Below are 17322 nucleotides of genomic sequence, written 5' to 3'. Positions count from 1 at the left end.
TTGTTGTCAGGAAAAAATATGCTGTTGAACATCATCTTTATAGATTTATTCTTGGGGTAATCTTACTTAAGCAAAAATAATTAAGATATTAAATTCTGAGTAAAATGTAGCATCTGATTTTTTTGATAACCAAATAAACATCTATAGGTAATACACAATAATTTCACTGTTAACATTAAATATGTAAACATAAAATATGCTTCATTTGGTTATTCATAATCTATATTTAAATTGTTCTTGCCTCTGCTGTGTAAAGTTTTTGGCCAGGTACCAAAATAATCTCTGATTTCCCCTGTAGTAAATAGGAGTTGAGAGGTCATTCATGACCAGTTTTTCTCCAGGAAACTCATTAATTCATTAATTAATTAATTCACTCATTTTCGTTTCCGCCTAGTCACTTTATTAATCTGAGGTCGCCATAGCGAATTGAACTGCCAACTTACCCAGCATATGTTTTACGCAGCAGATGCCCTTCCAGCTGCAATCCATATAGCGTATATACCATATATCGCATTTGTTTGAACTGTGGGGGAAACCAACACACCAAAAACTATGCCAACACGGAGAGAACATGCAAACTCCACACAGAAATGCCAACTGACCCAGCCGAGACTCGAACCAGTGACCTTCTTGCTGTGAGGCGACAGCGCTACCCACAGCACCGTCCCACCAGGAAACTCATATTCATGATAAATATAAATACACATGAAGTTAGCATGTCCGTTTGTGACCTTGCTTTGCCTTTAAACACAAATTAGCACTTTTACAATTTATACTTTGCTGTTTTTCAATGTAAACATGCTAGACATGTTTTACCTTTGCACAAACATTATTCACATACGCTCCACATTCTAAAAACCTGTCCTTTAACTCACTGACCCTTTAAACTTGACATAAAAATATTTATAATATCCCCTTTCCTCTTATTAAAAGGAATGAAAATGAAAATATCTCTCCTTATATAGGAGAGCCATCTCCAAATCCGCAGTTCAGCTTTAAATGAATGGGATGTGAGCTCTAATTGCAGGGGCTTTACAAACCTCCTAACGCTTTTGATTGATTGATATATGGTTTGCACATGATATTGTTTTTATTAGTGTCTACACCTATCCTAACATTCTACCCTTTACAGTAACCTATTGTGTTTAATTTTCAGCTAAACCTACTATCAACCTAAACCTTTACCCCTTTGAATACAAATACAAATTAACAATAAATTTAAAAGCAGAAGTCCCTCCCACTTTTAGCTCTCTAGGCTTCAGATATACTTTCAACCTAAAAATGATTTTACACAATTTTATTGAATTTCCTTTTTCAAGAAATTTGGTTGTTCTACGCCTAAAGTCCCAGTTACGGGCACCTATTTTACTCCTTTCACAAGATGTAAGAAAAGACTTTGTTGTCTCCAGAAAGTGCCTGTAAAGTTTCAGCTCAAAATACCCTTCAGATTATTATTATTATTTTTTATTTTTTATTTTTTTATGTAGATCCTGCTTAGTTAAAATAGTTGGGTTAAACATACCCCAACATGTAACCCAAATATAGGTTTTTATAGCACCTTCCAAGCTATGGGTTATTTTAACCCAATGCATTGGGTTTTAAAATTTAACCCAAAGCATTGTTTTTTTTTTTTTATTTTTTTTTTATTGTTTTAACATTTGATGATGTTATTTTTTTCTATTATGGTATTACTAATGCTACTCTCACTAGTACTACTATTAATTTTATAATTATGGCTGTGTAAATAAAGAACATGCAGTTTTCAAAAATGTTGAAAATGATTTATTTCCACTACATTTTAAGTTCCAGACACAGCGTTTTTATCCATTTAATGTAGAACGGCCACAAACGTGCGTTTGTATTATCAATAATTAAGAGTATTGGTGAAATGGATAGAAAAAGCACATTGACTGTTAAAATTCTAAATTTTTACCCCAACTGGTTAAGTTGTTTTTCAAATAACCCAATAAAGGTTAAAAATAACCCAAACAAGCATCAAATATTTAACCCAACTGGTTGAGTTATTAATAAATAACCCAATATAGGTTAAAAATAAATCAACAAAGCACCAAATATTTTTAACTCAACCACTGGGTTGAATAAATAACTCAATAACTCAGTGTGCCCATTTTGGTGTCTGATGAGAATGTAGTTGTTTTTTGTAGCCTGTGGCTTTAAATTCAAATGAGCTGGTTCTACCTGCCCACCGTTCCCACATGCATGTTTGCTTCTTAGGCGTTACATCAGATTAACAGCAGTCAGTGATAGATACAGACACGGATGACACTGAAATAAAGTCACTATTCAAAAATAGCAAGTACGTTTATTGATGTATTTGTGGTGGAGTTTATTCAAGCCTTTCTGAAACGATGAGTCTCACACAAATGGCGTTTGCTGTACACACAAATACACACATTGGTGTGTTTATTTGAAACCTTGAGCCCATTGTGATTATAGCAGTTGAGAATTACATAGCGATTTTACTGTCTTTATTACAAACATGCTCTGTTTTAAAAATGTTTTAAACTTATAAAATTAATTATTGAGGTGCAGCTAATCGCAGAGAGTTGTAACAGATGTTTTAATTCCAGTTTCTTTGCAAAAAAATGTTCTGTGGACATGTGTGTACATGTTAATATGGTGACAACCGCACTCCTATCACCTTGCAGTGGGCCTCTATATTACTGGGATTTGGTCTTATTTTAACATCCGTAAACTTAAAAAAAGAGACTTGTTGGGTTTATATAACTGAACAGTATGACAGTGGACACACTATGATTACACACAGTTCTATCCAAACAGCTCACAAAAGTTGATTTTTCATCATAGGCGCCCTTTAAAGGCCACGCTGTGATACTGCAGAAAACCCAGCAATCATTGTTTGATATAAAAGTAATATTTGCAAATGTGTAATGTGCAAGTATAAATCTCCCCATTAATAATGAATGTTTTAATGGCTTCGCAGTCCAAACATCATAATGTATGTAAATACTATAATATAGCACTATACATATTTTATTATAAGCAATTTTATGATAAGCAGTTTTAGACTCGCTGTCTGCTCTTTATTTCTCTCTCTTTATCCACCAAGCTGAAAATTCCAAACCTAAACTGTCCTAGCAAATAATTACTAGCAGTATGTTCAGAGAATTGAACTAATTAACAGTATCATGTGCTGTATGTAATTTTAATATCAACAAAGTCAACAAAGTCAAAAAATCAAAAAATATCAACAAAGAATTCAAACATAGCACATTTGTGAATTCCTGATCAAAAGGTCAATTATGAGGCATTGCATTTTGGTGAATTAAAAGTGAATACATATACAAAAATAAATTGAAAAAATATATAAAGCTAGTTAAAGGTGCGGGAATCAATTTTGGTCACAGTGTCAGGCCAAATCCCATAACACACTTACAACCAATCAGCAGTTAAGGGTAGGCTAGTAATGATAACAATATATAAAAAAAGAGCCAAGTCTTGTTTGGTTATGGGTTTATTTGTTCTGCTGCTTTCAAATATAAACATAATTTTGCTACATTTGTGTAGTGAACCTTAGATTTCATGTAAAGTCTGTAATGTTTCAAATAAAACATTATTATTAAAATTATTTTTAAACATTCTCTTTATTCTCTTTATTTGTTTTTACATCAGTACAAATTATAACTGTTACATATGTATACTTTTTTCCAATTTAAACAAAACGTTGCAACATCATGTGAATATTATATGTATAAGAGAACTGAAAAAAATACAGAGATAAGTGGGGAAGAGGAAAACACAGAAAGAAAAAAAAATACTAAATAACTAAATAAGGGGGAATTTAACGTGTTTATACTAGGGTTCAATCACTGCTCTCTTGTTGAAGTACTTGACAAATGTATTGCATATTACATGGAAATTCTTTGTTTTTATTTAGGGAAAGTCTTAGCTTCTCAAGTTGCAGGCGAGACATGACATTTTTATATTATTGTGGAGCAACGTGGAGGATCTTTTCGTTTCCAATTCAGTAAAATCAATTTAAGTGGTAAAAAGGTTATAAAGCTAATATCTGTACGTTGATTTTTACTGATGATCTTCACTGATACCAAATATACTGTAGCTAAAATAGGCTTGGGGTATATTTGTTTTCCCACCACTATTGAAATTTATTGAAAAATCGAAATCCAATACTGAACTATTTTAGGACAACTCCAAAACATGTAACCGAGCGATGCCTGGGTTTGACTGCATCTATTACAGTGGGTCTACGGAAGGAAACATCATAGAGAGCTTTAATTTAGACAAGTGGAGTCTAATGCCATTTTGAGATGCTCTAATGAACCATCACATTCTAACTGAGACAATTTATTATATATAATAAAAATTCCCCCTTTCTACAAGGGAGGTTCGTGCTTCAAAAGGAAATTATATAAAATTCTTTTGGGAAAAACTGCGAGCTGGTTATTTAAAAAGGGTTGTCTGTAGATCAAATATCTGCTGTAATTGTTAAAACGTTAAAAAACAATTATCAATATAAAGATCTTTAAAGGAGTGTATTCCTGTATTTGACCAAGCTTAAAAAAAATAAATAAATAAAATAATATATATATATATATATATATATATATATATATATATATATATATATATATATATATATATATATATATATATATATATATATATATATATATATATATATATATATAAAATAACAGTAAATAATATTTTACTTGATATTTTTCAGGACACTTTTATACAACTTAAAGTGACATTTAAAGGCTTAACTAGGTTAATAAGGTTCAAAAATGGTTTTTAAAAAATTTAAAACTGCTTTTATTCTAGCCGAAAAAAAAAAAAAATAAGACTTTCTCCAGAAGAAAAAATATTATCAGACATACTGTGAAAATGTCCTTGCTTTGTTAAAAACCATTTGGGAAATATTTAAAAAAGAAAAAACAAATCGAGAGGGGGCTAATAATTCTGACTTCAACTGTATATTCTTAATATAAAATGTCAAAATGTGAGCAAAATAATGTTCCATCATCATTCAGCATCACAGAAATTGTGAAAATTTAATAAATTTTTTTACAAATTAAAAATGCATATGCTTTTATTTAAATTTAATAATATTTTAGCATGCCAATCATTTTATATGATTTTTTTATGTATATTTAACATTTTATGTTTTCAACATTTAAAATCTTCTTGCTGACAAATGGATAAAACCAAGCGTTTTGATGGATAAAGGAATTTTTAAAGATTTAAAATGACAACAAATTAGTATTGTATACATATTGTTTATTAGCATTGTTGTATGTCTGCTACTTCAAATAACTCCAATTGTATTTACTGTAGCAAACACATTCGGATACATTCATCCACCCACAGTGTCAGTATATCCCCACACCTGTTTTTGGACGTGTCGAATGTGCCGTCCCTGCTCTCTAGCACAGCGTTGGCACAATCGCGTCAAATACAAATCCTCCCTAAGTCAGCAAAGCAGTGGAATGCAGCCCATCCAGCGCCCACTCACACAAATGCCTCGGCTCAAAAGATTTGGGCTGATGCATGGCCATCAGCATTTCAGCAGACCTCGACAACAATTAAGCCTCATCAACCAGTGCTATTTCATAGACCATTTAGCTGGCCCACAGTAGAGCCCTGCATTCTACTCCTTTAGGACTCAAATCTCTGTCGATGTATCACAAATATCCCAACCCCAACCCCCAGCACTATGACACTGTCTGCAGTTTACTCTGGCAGGGCTGACTCATTAAAAATATTATCACATTTCTTTTAACCTGTAACTGCTGGTTTATTTTTCAGCTCATAGGCAGGGAGATTAAAATGACATCCTATTATTTTGAATCTTTATCATTTGTTTTTGTATTGAAAACCTCACTCTAAAGAATTTTCAGAATACATTTTATAGGTCTAATTATGAATGCATCTTCCATTTATGTATGTTTGAAAATAATTTTCTTCCTACATTCAGCCTATTCACAGTTGACTGCAAGCTTACATTAGTTTTTAAAGGGCACCTATGATGCAGATACACTTTTGAACGCTGTTTGGAAAGAATTGTGTGTAGGTATAGTCTGTCCACAGTCATATTGGGGTGATATAAAGACAATAAGCTTCTTTTTAAATTTTTTTCTGACGTTAAAATAGGATCCAAATCCCTCCTATTTTGAGGCCCACCGCAATGTGACGTAGGAGTGTGATTTCCCTGCCCACCAAATTCATTGACAGCCGCGTTTTAACATGTCTTCATTGTAATGCAAATAATTGTATCAACAAAACAGAAAGTGCGCAAAGCAACTGGGATTAAAAGATTTGTTTCGCTCTCTGTGATCATCAGTCATCATCAAATGTGATCAAGTATGAGTTTTACAAGTTTAAAATGTTTTTAGAACGTTTGTGCATGTTTGTAATAAAGTAAGTTAAAGATGATAAAATTATTGTAATTCATCACCACAGCTGTGTGTGTGCATGAACTTTGTAACGACATTGTGTGTGACTCATCGTCACAGAAAGGCTTGAATTAACTCCACAGGAAACACATCAAATAATAATCATTGGTAAAGTTCTTACTGTAGTATTTCTCACAAACCTTACGTGAGATATTCTTCTTTAATGTCTTTCACTGTGCTGTTTATCTGATACAGCCGAGGCGGAGATTAAGGCACACTTTGACAGGCACGTGGGAATGGCGTGTCGGGAGAACTAGCATTGAAGGCAACAAAAACAGCGACAATGTGTTAAGAGAAAAACACCTGATGGGTGTTTTGAGCTAAACTTTTACAGACAATCTGGAGACACAAAAGACATATTAAATCTTTAAAAAGGGGTAAAATAGGTGCCCTTTAAATGCAGTGCCCATGTTTCGACCACAGACTGTAAAAGGTTGGTCTCGGCAGTCACAACTGCCTTACTGCACTTGTGTACACATCACAATACTTAAGAAAGTCATCATAATTTCACATACATTTTTGCTTCAATTAAAAGTTTGTGCCATGATTTTTCTCATTGCTAGTTGGTTTAGTTCAAGACTTTCTTTAGAATTCTTTAGAATATCCACACTTGGAATGGACATGATTCATAGAAAAGTAAATCTGGCTATTATATTGTGCATGTTTGTATTCCTTTATTTATAGAAGTGATGGTGGAGAGTGTTTTGATGCATGGCATTTGCCTGGATAATACGATTAAAATTATAATTATCTTTAAGACACCAGTACGCCTAAACTATCAGATTAAATCAGTGGGGGAGAGCAAATCCAAAGCCCAACTCATGTAATTACCAGCATGTGAATTATACATTGACGATCAGGGGGGTCAACTAATACGGTAGTAGTTTGGGAGTACATGCTTCAGTGAATAAAATTTATAAATGTATTTAAATTATCTAATTTATTAATAAAATGAATACATTTTCAGTGTTTTGAGGGATATAGTGACTATTTTAGAGGTTACTGTAGGTCTACATGCAGATATAAACACTTAAGATGTCTATCGGCGCTCTAGAACTGCCAGTTTCAGACTGTTAAATTATATTTTTCCTAGCATTGATTGGTGCAATTATAGATTCACGGTGGTATGAACCGTTATGGGGGTCAAATGTATATTTATGTCACACATTTTTAATTGTTAATATTTAAGATATAGATCAGAGAAAGGTATTGTTTAATTTTAACAGGGCTGACCCCCTATTTAAGTTGTTTTGATGTCCTTCAGGTTGGATCAAGCATTAATTAAATTCAATCAATCCCCGCCACCCCAAACCACCCTGTAATTTGCATCTTGGTAATTTCCAAAATATCCATCCACAACTAACTTGCAATGTTACACTTAACCGCTAGAGGGCCAAGAGTCAAACTTTAAACATTCTTTGGTTGCGAATAAATAAATACTCTGCTAGTAATATTGCTGGTCTGTTTAAAAGAAACACAGCACTTAGATAAAACAAATTTCTTATGTTCAGAAAATTCACGACCAAGTGTTTTCTTAACTCAAGGACTTGCAGTGCAGTGTTTTTAACAGATCATAAAGCTACCTGACCTCATAGTTCCTACTAGAGGACAAAACTTTAGATTAAACCGAGATGACTGCTTTATTGCAGTCTAATAGAAGAAACAATCACTTGGCCTTCAAGTGTGAGATTATATGACAAAAATAACATCTTTACTGCAAATAAGGTGAGCAAACACTCCCCTCTGTACATTTTACACTCTCATTATGCACGTTTCAGTCTATTGAGATACGAAACACACAGTTATTCCTATTAAATCAAATGAAGCACTACTAAAACATTTCAAGAGCATTTTCCACATTTCAACCACATTAAACAATCAACTCCAAAAAAAAAAAAAAAAAAACTCCAAACAAAGATCATTTTAACTAATTAAATCATATTTATTTACACTGCTGTAGATACAACCACCCAATTTCTGAAACGTTATATCACATAACTGTATTTCACCAACAAGGGTGGTCCATAAATAAGGATTTACCTTAAACACAACAACAAAACAGAATCAGGTAGCTTCTATGACACTCATAATGCTTCAAACATCATGAAATCAGAAATATCTCATGGCTCTGTGTCAAAAAGTCCAATTAACCGCAACACTTTAAACCCTCAAACACAACAGTCTCGTTCTGGCTGTTCAAACATACAACATAAATCTCTATGCCAAAATTTCATATGCAAAAGCATCTTAAGCAGCAATACAAACATAAGGCATGAGCATTTCAAAGCACTGTTTATGAAATATGTACTCATAAAAGATCTGACATTTATAGTGGCAAATTTATACAATGAATGCATCCTACAAAAAAATACTCACCAGCTCCAATCGTCCTCTGAGTCAGTTTGCATGTGTATCCTGCTCGGTGTGAGGCTCACACTGCCTCCCTCTATTAAATATATCAGTGTCTCGCTCACTGCTCTAGTCTCTGCCCTACACAGCACAAGTTTATGTAGAGTGTGTGTGTGTGTCTGTGTGTGTGTGAGTCAGAGATGCAGCAAAAGGAGGGTCTATTGTAAGACTAATGGCACTCTTATTCCCGAAACCACACCTTTGTGAACCGTTGGCAAGGACAAAGGTGACGGAGGGATCACTTACTAGAAAAGGCACAGACAATTAGTTGAGAAGTGTTTATGTTTGTGGCTCCAGAGTGTTTGGACACAGGTTATGGCATCAGGTTTAAGACAAAGAACACAATAAAGAGCTTTCAAAGCGAAGCTCTCATTCTTTCAGCAAAGGGCTCGTTTTACAGCAACAAACTCTGACTGTGACCCTGAACAGACAACAACAGAGGTTTCAACAGCTTTTTTTCCAAACAAAGCTTAGATTGGTAAGGCAGATTGTGTTACGTCTCTCTTTCTCTCTGTCTCTTAATAAAGTTGAAGAGTGAGATGCTCTTCGAAGATGTTCCAAATTCCATTGTTTTTTTAATCAGTGTCCAACACCTGCCTGTTGTTTGCAGAAACTGGAAATGGTTTCCATAGCTAGTTCCTCCACCCTGTCTTCCTGTCCATCCCCAAATATACTGAGAAACAAAGGCATCAGGCCAAAGCGATGATAGATGCCATACTGTGAGATTAAACCTCAAAAATATCATTGTTTAATGATGTACACACTTATGTCTCCTAGACAGTGGAGTAAAGCAGTGAATAATAAATACTGAAATTACTGTATCTATATGTACTTTTAATTAAGGGGATAATTCACCCAAACAATTTTAATTCTGTTACCATTTCTTCACCCTTTACTTGTTCCAAACAAAGAAAATATTTTTTCAATAATGTAGGAAACCTGTAACTTTTGACTTCCATAGTACTTGTTTGTCCTATTTTAGAGGTCAATTGTTGCAGGATTTTATTTGAAATATCTTCTTTAGTGTTCAACAGAAGAAATAAATTAAAAGAGGTTTTTAACCACTTGGCTGAAAGTAAAAGAGAGTAGTGGTGCTTTCGTAGTTAGACTTTTGTTACAGAACGTGGCACGTTTCCCCAATTAGCGCGGTTCGTTTGGCATGTGATTCAGCAATCACACTCTAATCCACGCCAAAACAATCAGTCCAGAGCTGTTTACCAGAGCTGTTTATATGTTAGTAAAATTGACTGAACTGCAGTCTTAGTTTATCTGTTATTTCTCTCTAATGTAAAGCCTATAATGCATAAGCCAATGGTATGAGAAAGTCTTATCTCTGATTTATATTTTGTGATGATGTCTGTGGGTGTCACCATTCAAAATTTCGATTATATTGTTTCATCACCATAAATTAAAATAAGGACGCATAACAGCTGAGCGGGACTCTGAAAAATAAATTGTGAAACTCCAGTGTGATTAGAGTTTACTCGTATGTGATTTGTTCTAGCTGTTTTGGTCCGTTTAGAAACTTTGCCATGTGTAATCGAACCACACCAAGAACAAAGTGCAACAATGTAACACTTTTAATTCTTGTTTTGGAACAAAAGAATCAATCCATAGGCGTGAAAGCACCCTAAATCTTAATAATTTTTTGTGTGAACTATCCCTTTAAGTATATTTGTAGTACTTTTACTGCATTATTTTTTTTTTCAACCTGCAGTCACTAATTTATATATTTATTCTTTCTTGACTATGATGATCGGCTAAAAGGAATATTTAGTGCTGCATGAGCCTGGTTTGTGGTGCCAACTGCTGGATACTTGTAGCTAGTTAATTAGTCTTTAGAGTGCATAACCTAGTGTTAACATATTAGCATGGCTTCAGATTTTTGCACGTCAGGTTACACAGACTTTACTATGCATCTAAATGGATTATCAACCTGTTATCTGTTGGCTTTATAGGTGCATATATTACTGCAATGTGTTCTCACATTAAATTAATCTCAGATTTTAAATGTATAGTCCACGAATAGCTAGTAATTGAACTTAAAACATCCTTAAAAAATAGCAATGATGTAGAGTAAGCCACAATTTTACATGTAATGTAAAATATGAAATACTTTCAGTAGTAATACTCATTAATAACGACTCTTGAGTACATTTAGAAGAGCTGCATTGTTCTAAATACTGTTTAAAGTATGATAGATACTTTTATTATACTTGCACAACATTTCTTTTGGCTTGTAATTCATCTTTTATTTGAAAATTATTTTTAGTACTCTTTCCACCACTGTTCCTAAACTACATTTATTGATTAAAAAATACAGTGCAATAATGTGGAATTTAAAGAAGGGTGTTTTCAACATAATTATGGATCTGCAGTTTGTGTACACAATCTATTATGGTGAAAGTACATCAGCTAGGGTTATTTACTCTTTAAATCTAAAACGGTTTTGAAACGACTTGTTCAGAAATACACTTCTATGTGACATCATACTGGAACAGATCCTGTCCATCACTGATGAAAGAGTGCCCTCTTGTTCAAGCTCTTCCTTTAAATGAGCTGTACAATATATAGTCTGCCATACTTATCTCCTTACTTGAACATTTAAAGGCATAGTTCACCTAAAAATAAAGATTTTCTCACCATCAAATGGATCCTAGCCTTGATAAGTTTCTTTTTTGTTGAATACAAAAGAAGATATTTTAAAGAATGTTGAAAACTGGTAACCACTGACATCCATAGTAGGTTAAACAAATACATTGGAAGACAATGGTTTCCATTTACAATATTTTTCAAAATATTTTCTTTTGAGTTTAACAGAAAAAAGAAACTCAAACAGGTTTGCGACAAGAGAAGGGTGAGTAAATGGTGACAGAACTTCCTTTTTGGGTGAACTTTACTTTTAAAAGCTGTATTCAAGCAACATTCAGCTAAACAAATATGGGCAATTGTGAGTTTTTCTTCTGTGATTTGATCTATAAAACAAGCATGGACAGCAGCAGGCACTGAATATTGTTTTGCTGTGACTTTTAGATACAATAAATACCCATGAACAATGATTACTTTTCACTGTTTACTACATAATTGGCTGTTGTCTATATGTAAAATTTTGGTTTTGACAGTTTATCTGCAATAAAAAGTAAAAGAGAACACATAATTAAAAAAATAATAAAAAATATATTTTTTATTGTATTATTATGTAGTGTTAGATTTTTTCCATCTCATAATCTGATGAAAACCAACTGCCTGAGTTAATATTTTCACAGCACACACTGCTTCAGACTGATTCTCTAAAAACAAATGACATCATCACATCTTTCTCATGATACTTTTCTCTTCCAATAAATAAATAAATAAATAAATAAATGAAAACTTATTACACAAATGCCCTCAAGTGAACTGAAAGAGCTCAATGTATACATTGCATTTGCCATTTTACACTTTACACATTATATTTTAGCAGCTTTAGTTTTCACTACTGCTAGTTTTCATGTAATTTATAACCAAGTTCACTCTCTCCAGCTACTTTTAACATTTAAAAGAAAGACTGAGAAGTAAGAGCGAACAGTCCAGCTATACACTCCAATGGGTAAAACTGACATTTATATGAAGGGCTGCCCAGAGGACATCATAATGTATTTTTAGTCATTCCTCTTTCAGCATCATTAGATAGACACCAACAACGCAGATAAAAGTCCCTAAGCAGGTCAGCTTTACTCAGCCAATGAGAAACTTAAGCACCGCCACAGCCAAGTTTACACCTCTAAGCTCTTCGCTAATGGCATTCTGTTTCCAAGCTAGCGCATAAGGAGGGTATAAATACACCCAAGTCTCTAGGATACAAGACACTCTCCAGAAAATCTTTTGGACTTCAGGTTTTAGTAGAATTAGGAGAGCTGACAGCAAATCAGCACCACTCGACTTTGTTGAGTGTGGTTTTGTTTTAAGGGCCATTTATAGCAATTACAACAATAAAGAAATTGTTTTAAAATCATTACAAGTATAAAAGAATAGCAAATTCTACATGATAACCCTAACAATATCAGTACAGAGAAATGGTATTCCTGCAATCACTTTCCTCAGGTATCACAACAACAGCTAAGAATAATAATAAAAAAGTTGTCAGCTAGTGTAGAATAAATCTTAAAATACTTGACTCTGATTGGTCAATCATGACATTCCAAAGTATGTTATTTGTAGATAACAGCTGAAATTGAATAACACAGACTCATGGGTACAACTACACTGCAAAGCCCAACAGTAAACGTTATCAAACGAAATGAGTTTAGTTAACTTGAAATTCATTGAAAGTTAATTCTACTCATTTGAAAAGAGTTTTGAACTCAGTGTTGAAGGTAAAGAGTTGATTAAATACTTTTTTACTTCAACTTAAATAGAGTAAGTTCATAGTACTTATATGGATTCATTTTTGATCCCAAATGGTTTGTAGCATTTAGTTTCCTCAAACAGTTTGAGTTGCCTTAACTTGAATTTTACAGTACTCAGTTGGTTTGAGTTCTCTTCATTTATTGGATTTTACTGTTCCCAAAGTACTTTGTTTACTCAAATGGATTAAGTTCACACTACTCTTTAGGATTCGTTTTTGAACTTAAATGGTTTGTTGTAATCGGTTTCCTCAAATGGTTTGAGTTACCTTATAACTTATTGAGTTTTACAGTTTACGAATCATCTTTTTTTGTTAAGATTTATTTTATTTTTTATTTTTTACATGTTTGCTTTTAATGTGATAGGACAGTCTATAACAGGAAGTAAAGTTGGAAAGAGAGAATGGGCGGTATCATGTCTGTGTATCAGGATGAACGCAGCACATTTGTGCTATATGTCTAAGCTCTGACCCCTCTGACCCTTAGGCTACCAGCGCCGACATACTATGAATCATCTTGACTGTTGGTGAGTACATTTATATCCATATTTATATGTTTTTCTCTCATGCAGCTGTTTTTTTCCCTGTTTGCTACCATCCTGCAACTAAATATTAATACGTTCGTGTTCACTAAAAATTATTAATTGAATTTATTATTATTATATATTTATGTAAGTAGTTCTAAACAATTTTTATGGGCTGAATTTAAACAAACAAATCAAATAATGCTCAACTTAATTTGTTTGTTTAAATGCAATTTTATAAAATAAACCATTTTTTGTCAGTGTAGGCAGCATACAGCCATTTTCTTTCTGTCAGCTTTACGTTTGGATTAATTTATACAGCTCATGATAATTTCAGTTTAAATTGACAAAGCCATCAAGTGGACATTAATGCGTGCAACCCTAACCTTAAGCAGTTTGCAAGCAGTCCAAATACATGCGGTAAAGTGAATTGAATAAACTAAGTTGGTAGATATCAATAGCCATGCTTTAAAGATGCAATCCAAAAACTTAGATTAGAATTAGACTTATGTGCAAAACTAGAATACTGCATAAAATGCAAATAAAGTACTGTTTTCATCTTATCAGTCAAGGAACACAAAATCATTACTTCCAATTAAAGTGGCGCCAAATATCAAAAGAAAACTGGAATTTGCTGCAGTGGAAGAAGCAATTGTTGGTCTTTTTTTCTATTCTTTAATAAATTATTTGCACCTCAGATTCAGAAGACAAAGCTGAAATGCAATAAATATATGGTGGCATGTGGAGGTGTGAGACTGCTCTTTGGGAGCACAGCCATTTAAGACAGTTCTGGGAGATAATAAAACTGAACCAGATAAAAGAATTGGGCTGAGGCCATTTTAGAATGACTTAAACAACATTTAAAACGTTTTACAATGTGGTTGATCTGCTGGATTATCAATTAATTGGGTAGCACAATCGCCTCACAGCAAATAGGTTGCTGGTTCAAGCCCCAGCTGGGTCAGTTGGCGTTTCTGTGTGGAGTTTGCATGTTCTCTCTGTCTTTGCGTGGGTTTCCTCTGGGTGCTCTGGTTTCTCCCACAAGTCCAAAGACATGCAGTATGGATAAATTAGGTAAGCTAAATTGTCCGTAGTGTATGAGTTTGAATGAGTGTGTATGGATGTTTCCCAGTGATAGGTTGCAGCTTGAAGGGCATCCGCTGCATAAAACATATGCTGAATAAGTTGGCGATTCTTTCCACTGTGGTGACCCCAGATTAATTAAGGGACTAAGGCGAAAAAGAAAATGAATGAATAAATGTTGTCCCATATCGTCTTTTTATTGTTTGTAAAAAAAGTCACATTACTTTTTTTGATGAACATGCTGGAATTTATTTGGTAAACGTGAGTATATCATGGTTTATGCTCATTTATTCTTATCAGATTAAAGTTTATCCAACTATCCTATGTTTTTTATGTGCGTTATCTACACTGTAAAAATGCAGGGTTTCACACAATTCATTCATGTTGTCCCAACACAAGTCAATTAAGTTAACCTAACACTTTTACCAAATTTATGAGTGAAAATAAAAAAAAATAGTTGTCCTAATGAAATCTCAAAAATGGTGTTGCTTAAGCTTAATTTAAATAAGTAGTTTGAACAAATAAAAAAAATAGTTTTGAGTGTAAATGTATCCTCATCTTGGCATTTCCATTAAGCATTTTTCATACAATATTGCAAAATGAGTGTAAATAGATGAAAACACAGATCATATTTGGTTGAATAAGCCTGACTATCAATCCCACACTGTGAAACATCCTGTTTGCATTACATTTTTTAAGCTGAATCAAATTAACCTTCTAAATCCATTGAACTTATAATATGTTAAACTGACTTAAAACAGGGCGAGGCAGTGGCGCAGTAGGTAGTGCTGTTGCCTCACTGCAAGGAGGTCGCTGGTTCGAACCTCGGCTCAGTTGGCGTTTCTGTGTGGAGTTTGCATGTTCTCCCTGCCTTCCTCTGGGTGCTCCGATTTCCCCCACAGTCCAAAGACATGTGGTACAGTTAAATTAGGTAGGCTAAATTGACCATAGTGTATGAATGTGTGTGTGAATGTGTGTGGATGTTTCCCAGAGATGGGTTGTGGCTGGAAGGGCATCCGCTGTGTAAAAAAAACTTGCTGGATAAGTTGGCGGTTCATTCCGCTGTGGCGACCCCGGATTAATAAAGGGACTAAGCTGACAAGAAAATTAATGAATGAATGAATGACTTAAAACAGCTGACTTAGAACATGATTAACTTAGTTAATGTTAAAAACATATGCTGTCAGTACTAATTAATCATGTTTTACAGCCAAACATTTGCTATTCTTACCAATTGTCATATTCTGAAAAAAAAAAAACCCTCTAAATTACAATATTTTAGTCTGAAAAATTGGTGAAATGTTATTGGAAGTTTATAGAATGAAAGAAATATTACCACTTTACTCATACCAAGTAAAACAGATAACTCACCTTACCTTGATATCTTATTTTATCCCCCACAACTGTACTGTATATAAAGGTATAATAAGCCATGCGGTGATTTGTCAGAGATACAGTATGTATTTGAAGAACTGTCTCAGCCGGTGTTTTGATGTAAAGCAAAAAGGCTGCCAAAAGGATGTGACACCTAAGAGCAGCGCAGTGTATGGAAGGATGCAGATGAAACGGTGGCGGTGGAGGCTCTCCTAGGTTGACAAAGCCAAGCTGATTGATCTAGTTCACTTGTGCCCTGCAGCAGGGTCTTCTGGACTGCCATGCTGCAATGCTTCGCTACACTCTCACTGAGCATGTACAGCACACATCACAAAACAGCACAGATGAGAGCAGGAGAAATTCATTATGGTCATGAAAAGGATCTCTCTTCTTCTGTTTGCCCCTGTTTAGAGCTTCTGGCTGGGCAGAGACAAAACATAGAGAAGGGGAGCCATAGTGAAGTGGTTAAGAAAGCAGGAATGATCATGTCTTTTTATTCTGTGCCAAAACATGACTTCATACCTGCTGGCTTGTGTATTAGGCAGAGTACCAAATTATCACCCATTCTGAACAGTAGTAATTAACCAGTGACAAATGTAATCTAAAATCCCTCATTTGTTCCTAGCCAAAAACGCTCATTATATATTAAAAAGGTATTTGGCTGTAAAACTGTTGCTTTTAAAAACTCATTCATCAAACGAGTTGCATTAAAAAAACAGACTTTAACAGACTTGGCCACCTGAATGAGAGACGTGACGTCTGTAAAAGGTCAAACATACAACACAAACGTATATTTGTGAAGATTGAAAAGCACTCAAAGTATTAGACACGGGCACATGGAAAAGCTGAACATAAAGCAAAACGGAGCAGCTTGTTGAAGACAGTGGCATTTGATCAGTTAGATCTGGCTTGTTTGGCAGCAGTTGAAGCATTGGGAAATTTAATGTTGTTCTTGTGTGACAGCTACAGGATGCTTCTCTGATTCTGTTATAGTAATCTAAAGGGACACTTTCTGTCAAGCAGAAAGAGGAAGCATTGTGTGTGTGTTCATTGCTGTGCAATAAAAACTAAAAACATAAAAGCTTCAAAT

At 34.0% G+C, this 17322-nt stretch overlaps 1 protein-coding gene across 27 annotated transcripts in view; it reads right to left on the bottom strand.

The window, feature by feature from the left end:
• si:ch211-207d6.2 overlaps positions 1–17322 on the bottom strand; it is a 100879-nt gene that overhangs the window by 68310 nt on the left and 15247 nt on the right. For 10 of the 27 annotated variants that reach the window (XM_068214042.1, XM_073926479.1, XM_073926563.1 and 7 more), the window contains exon 1: positions 8835–8938. The exons of the other annotated variants lie outside the window; for them this stretch is intronic. The gene's annotated coding sequence lies outside the window, so the exon portion shown is untranslated. Of the gene's footprint in view, positions 1–8834; positions 8939–17322 lie in introns of those variants that run through there. 27 annotated transcript variants of the gene reach the window in all.

This window comes from Danio rerio, chromosome 2 (genome assembly GCF_049306965.1).
Source record: "Danio rerio strain Tuebingen ecotype United States chromosome 2, GRCz12tu, whole genome shotgun sequence".
NCBI lineage: Eukaryota > Metazoa > Chordata > Actinopteri > Cypriniformes > Danionidae > Danio > Danio rerio.
The sequence above is the reverse complement of the archived record's forward strand: the minus strand, read 5'-3'. Positions and strand labels throughout refer to the sequence as shown.